Source organism: Prunus mume, linkage group LG3 (assembly GCF_029339155.1).
Source record: "Prunus mume cultivar Tortuosa linkage group LG3, ASM2933915v1, whole genome shotgun sequence".
NCBI lineage: Eukaryota > Viridiplantae > Streptophyta > Magnoliopsida > Rosales > Rosaceae > Prunus > Prunus mume.
Genome location: NC_142700.1, coordinates 19,632,357 through 19,638,356, shown reverse-complemented (window position 1 = coordinate 19,638,356; position 6,000 = coordinate 19,632,357).

Here is a 6,000-nt window from a genome sequence, read left to right as displayed (position 1 = left end):
AGGTGGCCTTTTGATGATCCAGAGGCGAACATTCCTATCACTGCTCCATCACGAGGACCAAAGTGAGTAACTGGACAGAGCTCAGGAGCAAAGTGTACAAGTGGTTGCCGCCTCAAACCGTAGTAAAGTGGAAGGCCGCTCCTAGCTTTATGATGAGTTCGGCCTTACTCGCTTTTTCCTGTCTTATGTAGTTTTGTCCTGCTTTGTTCTCTAACTATCAAATTCTTACAGTAGAAATACTAAAACCGCTGACCTGGCAGGAGGACCACTTCATGCCTCCATTGTTGCTGTAAGTGTTTTTGTACTTTTGTCTTCTTCTTTCTATTTCGCTTTGTTTTGACTTATGCTTCCTTTCATGTATGCCTATTCATTCCCAGGTGTTCATCCGCCACTACTTCTTTTTTGACTTATGCCATGACTGCCATGACCTAGATGCCCACCGACAAGTTGGAAAACTCACCCTCAGAGGCAAGATAAAGTCCAGTGGCAGTGAAAGGCAATGGAGAGATCAAGATCCAAGCCATCGAATCGAGCCGATGAGGGCAGGAGGCTGACCACTGATGAAGGATCCGATCTCCGCATGCATTTTAACATGGCCCCAAAACCCATACTTGAGGTGAGCCTGGCTTGGCAAGGATGTGCCAATCTTCACATCTGCATGAGGATCTGAGGCCCACCTTCAAACCTCCGAGTTTTGCAAGGCCACTCATGAAGCCAACTTGGCTGACTTTGCAAAGGTAAGGCAAACCGACAGATGGTGTGGGTATAAAGAAGCCAGCCACTGCGGACAAATTGGAGAAACAGATTGCAGAGCTTCAAAAGCAGCTGGCAGAGCGCTGGGAAGTGCAGCACAGGCTCGAGCTGGATTGAGCTCCAAGATCAAGGCCACTTCCTTGTGCAGAACATGGTTGTAGCTTCTAGGCCAGCCCTAGAGATTGCAGAGGCTTCAATTCATCAGGGGGTGCTGCTCCAAAGAGAACTTTTTATCAAGAAGACCAATCTGCAAGAGACTCTCAGAAAATTAGGATTTTGATTTTGTTATCTTTACTTTTTTATGAATAGCTTGCCATGGGGAAGGCCCTACGGCTTATTTATTTTAAATAAAGTTTATTTTTGTTGCAATTCTAGTTTTTGATTTCTATTGATGAAATAAACAGAACCGAAGTAGAAGTACAAAAAGGAACAAACTTAAAATAATCCTAGAACAAAGGTAACTTTAAAAGGAATCAAAAGTTTTTAGTGTAGTCTTGTCTCTATTCCAGGGTTTGTTTGTACAGCCTGCGAATCCCACATGGTTGGATAAAACTTTTTTAGCCATTTGCCATTGATTGGGGCAGTATGAATTTCTCCATCCCTATCCTGCAACCTGTATGCCCCCATTCCAAGGATCTGATTGATTATGAAAGGGCCTTCCCATGTAGGTGACCATTTTCCATAACCAGCCACATGTGTTCCGAGGGGCAGAACTGCTTTCCAGACTATCTCTCCTTCTTCAAAACTCTTGTTCTTGACTCTTTTCTTGTAAGCCCTTGATACAGCTTGTTTTCCAGCCAGGAGTTTATTGAGAGTGTCAATTCTGCTTGCATCCAATCCTTCCAGTTCCAGCAGCATGGCCTGAGAGTAGTTTTCTCCTACTAAGTTATGTTGGTGAGCAATTCTGAGGGACTGAACAGCTATCTCCATAGGCAGAATTGCATCATGACCGTAGGTTAACGCATAGGAGTCATGCCGTGCTTCTCTTTTTGAAGTTCTATATGCCCACAGAGTTTCTGACAGCTTCTCATGCCATTGTTTTGGATTCTTCTCAAGCATTTTCCTGATAATGTTGATGATCTTGATTCCGCCTGTCCATTGGCTAGGGCATAATAAGGAGTGGATCGAGAATCGATTTTGAATGCTCGCATGTCCAGCATTTCTCCGGATATGAAAGAGGATCCTCTATCAGTTGTGATTGATTCTGGGATGCCAAATCTTTGTATAATCTGTTCTTCTATGAAAATGATGATCTCTTGAGATGTAGTGGATTTAACAGCCTTGGCTTCTACCCACTTAGTGAAATAGTCTGTGGCAACAATGATAAAGCAGTTCATTGTCACGTCACGGGCCGGGTGGATAGATCTTGCCAATGAGGTCCATTGCCCATCCTCTAAAGGGCCATGGCTTTACCACTGGATTCATGGGAACTGATGGAGCCTGCTGGATTGGACCGTGTCTTTGACAAGATTCACATCCCTTGGAATAGTTAATGCAATCTTTCATCATGGTTGGCCAGAAGTAGCCATATTTTCTAATTAACCAGCACATTTTTCTCCCATCTTGATGTGCTCCACAAATTCCTTCATGGGTTTCCCCCATGACTTTCATGTATTCTTTCTTTCCGAGACACCTTAAAAGCACCTCATCCTTACTTTTTCGGACCAAATCTTCGTTCCACATAAGGTAGTTTAGCCATGATTCCTACTTTCTTTCAGAGGGCAGAGTTGGATATCGTAAGTAAGTCATGATAGGATTTCTCCAATCATCTTCAAGATTATGGCGAATTGACATCTATTTCCATCCTGTCGTAATAGATGGTAGGCTTCTTTCCCTATCCTCGATGATTCTTTGTACACAATCTTCGGGCATTTGTATGCTTGTTGCCACTTGAGCCAATTCATTGGCTGCAAAATTTTCTTCCCTTGGGATATGTTCCCAAGTGGCTTCTCCGAATTCTGTCAGAAGATTCCTAGCTGCCACCAAGTAGACGGCTAGAGAAGGACTTAGGCACTTGTATTCCCCAGCAATTTGTTTTAAAACCAGCATGGAATCTCCTGCACTCCACAGATTGATTCCTAATTCTACCAGATTTCAAGCCAATGATTAAAGCCTCATATTCTGCCCTGTTGTTGGTGCACTGGAAATCCAATTGAAAGAGAGTAGCAAAGTTCGATTCCAAGTGGTTCTTCCAAACAATTCCCGCTGAAGTATATACGCTTGATCCATCAAAGTATAACTTCCAAGGTGCAAGATGAACTGAATAGATAGGATTGTTGAGGCAGGTGTGAGCTCTGGTTAATAGATCTGCATTTGCTATGTCTAAAGAGTCCATATTTTCAATCTCCTTCCGGGATGATCTGCTAGGAAGTCTGCCACAGCTTGTCCTTTGACGGCTTTCTGAGGAACATATCTGAAGGCAAATTCAGTCAAGGCCAAGGTCCATTTTCCAATTCTGCCTCTCAGCATTGGTCTTGTTAGCATGTATTTGATCAGATCTGTTTTGGCAATGATGTAGATGGTGTATGGCAGCATGTAATGTCTGAGCTTTACAGCAGTGAAGTACAAGGCTAGGCAAAGTCTTTCAATTGCAGAATATTTTCTTTCCACCTCTTAGAGTTCTGCTCAGGTAGTAGACTGCATGTTCCTTCCCTTCCTTGTTATCTTGAACCAATAAACTTCCAATGGATATTTCTGATGCAGATATATAGAGCTTGAGTGGTCTGCCTCTCTTTGGTGGGGACAGAACTGGTGGATTTGAGAGGTAATGCTTGATTTCCTCAAAAGCTTGTTGGTGCTGTTCTTCCCACTTAAAGGTTTGTTCCTGTTTCAATCTTAACAAAGAAGAGAAAGGCTGGATCTTTCCTGCAGAATTGGATATAAATCTCCTTAAAAAATTAATTTTTCCTAAGAGACTTTGCAATTTTTCTTGTTCCTAGGCGGCAAAGCTTCTATGATGGATTTTGCTTTGTTTTTGTCGATCTCTATGCCTCTTTGGTGGACCAAGAATCCTAGGAAATTTCCCGCTTGAACTCCAAAAACGCACTTCTTTGGGTTCATTTTTAGTTTATGTTGCCTCATTCTTAGGAATGCTCTTCTTAGATTTGTCATGTGGTTTCCCTCCTCTGGTGATTTAATCACCAATATAAACTCAAGGAATGCCTGTCATATCATGGAAAACAGAATTCATTGCCCTTTATAGCCTCTGCATTTCAAGCCAAAAGGCACATAAAGGTATTCAAAAGCACCTATATGTCCTGACACATGAAGGCCGCTGTGGATGTCTTCGCCATCATGATCCGATTGTAACTCGCATTGCATCCATAAAAGATAGCATATGGTTGGGGCTCCATCTACTAGCATGTCTACCATTGGCATAGGGTACTCATCCTTGAGAGAGGCCTCATTCAGATTTGTAATCCACATGCATTCTAACGCCTGCTTTTCTTTTAGAACTGTACAATATTAGCTAGCCAATCAAAGATAGATGGTCGGCTCGATGAATCTCGCCTTTGAGCAGCCTTTCTATTTCTTCCTTGACTTTCACTTCTGGTCCATGGACATCCTTCTTTGGCCTGCTTGATCGAAGGTATCCTCTTGATTGGCAGCCTGTTCTACCAATTCCTATCTAATCCTGGCATCTCATGATAATGCCAAGCAAAACAATCTCTGAACTCTTGTAGAAGTGCCATGAGTTCATTCTTAAGTGGTTCTTTCAATAGTGCACTGATAAAGGTAGGCCTTGATCCTCCCATGTTCCTAAGTTTATTTCCTGCAAAGGATCTTCCACCTTCTGGCAGAGAGTCATCTAGAGCAAACTGTGCAAAATCTAACACTTCTCATATAGTTCTCTTCCTCCCGGTCTTCTCGTGCTTCATGAGTGCATTCTCGCCATATTGATGGCTGATTCGCGCAAAAAGCTTTCCTCCCAAAGATATCAACAATCTTTTGTAATGAACCGGATTGTTGCAAATGATCCTTTCTCGTTGATTGGGACTAAACATCAGAGTTTCGGAAGTTTAGAACAAAAGGTCTGTTCCAATCCTCCAAAGAGTTGGTTAGACCTCCTTCAATGAGCCTCTGGACCGTGACACCATGGGGGCGGCCGTTCTGGTTGACTCCAAAGAAGGTGAAAGGACCAAGGTTATCATGATAGTACCTTGCCTCACAACACATGGCGGAAGGTAGAAATGGCCGTGGATCGGCCTCTACTATCTCCATGTAGCCTTCTTCATTCCATAAAGCTAACTGTTGATGAAGAGTGGAAGGAACACATAGACTCTGATGAATCCACGCTGCTAAGCAGTTGCATTGTAAGTGGTAGAAGTAGTATCTACCACAAAGAATGCAACCTTCACCTTCTGCTTCCTACTAAAACATCCACATCCAGGATCCCAAGGGTTTTGGTGATACCCCCTGCGAAATTGGTGACGGTCAAGCGGCTGTTGAATTAAATCCTTCTGCTCGCCGCCATTTTGCTCAAAGATTCAGTGAGGTAAGGTTGATGGCTGCACCTCCATCTACCATAATTTTGGGGATAGGAACACCCCAAAGTTTGTCGTTATAAACAAGGGTCCGAGGTGGTTTGCCATTTCTTTGGTTGGTTTGGAGAAGCAAAGTCGATCGCAGCCAACTTGTTGGTAGTTCCTTCTCGTCCCGGGATTGCTCGCTTGCCGCCTCGCATCTCTTCGGCTCGCCAACCTGCATTCAAAACTCTCTTGGGAAAATACATCTCCGTCTGTGGCTTTTCATTCCTCTACGGCCCATAACTTTTCTAGCATAATGAACACCATATTGATGCCTAGGTCAAGACGTAACAAGTCCTCCACCTCGCACTAAAGGCCTCGGCCAGATCCAACTCTCCGTCATAATCCATCTGCTCTCCACCGTATTCCTCCGCCCATTCTCCCACTTGTTCTGCTCTCGAGGAGCGATTCCCGTCATCTCAGATGGTTCATAATCCAGCTGCTCCTTCATACTCCTCAATCCAATCTTCTTGCCCTTCTCCCGAATAGGCCTGCTTTTTCCTCCGTTGTGGAGTTTTAAGTAGATCTCCGAGATTGAGGTAGGATGGATAGAAGGTCTCTCTCGAGGATTCGCTCGCCAACCTCTCGGGTTGAGAGATTGCTTGTTCTACCTGGGGAAGTACTTGCTCTTTTCCCTTTTTGGCACTGGTCTCTGAAGCACTGGCGTTGTTCTTGTTATTGAGGAATGAGCGACTGCCTCAACCTCCTTCTTGAGTTCTTG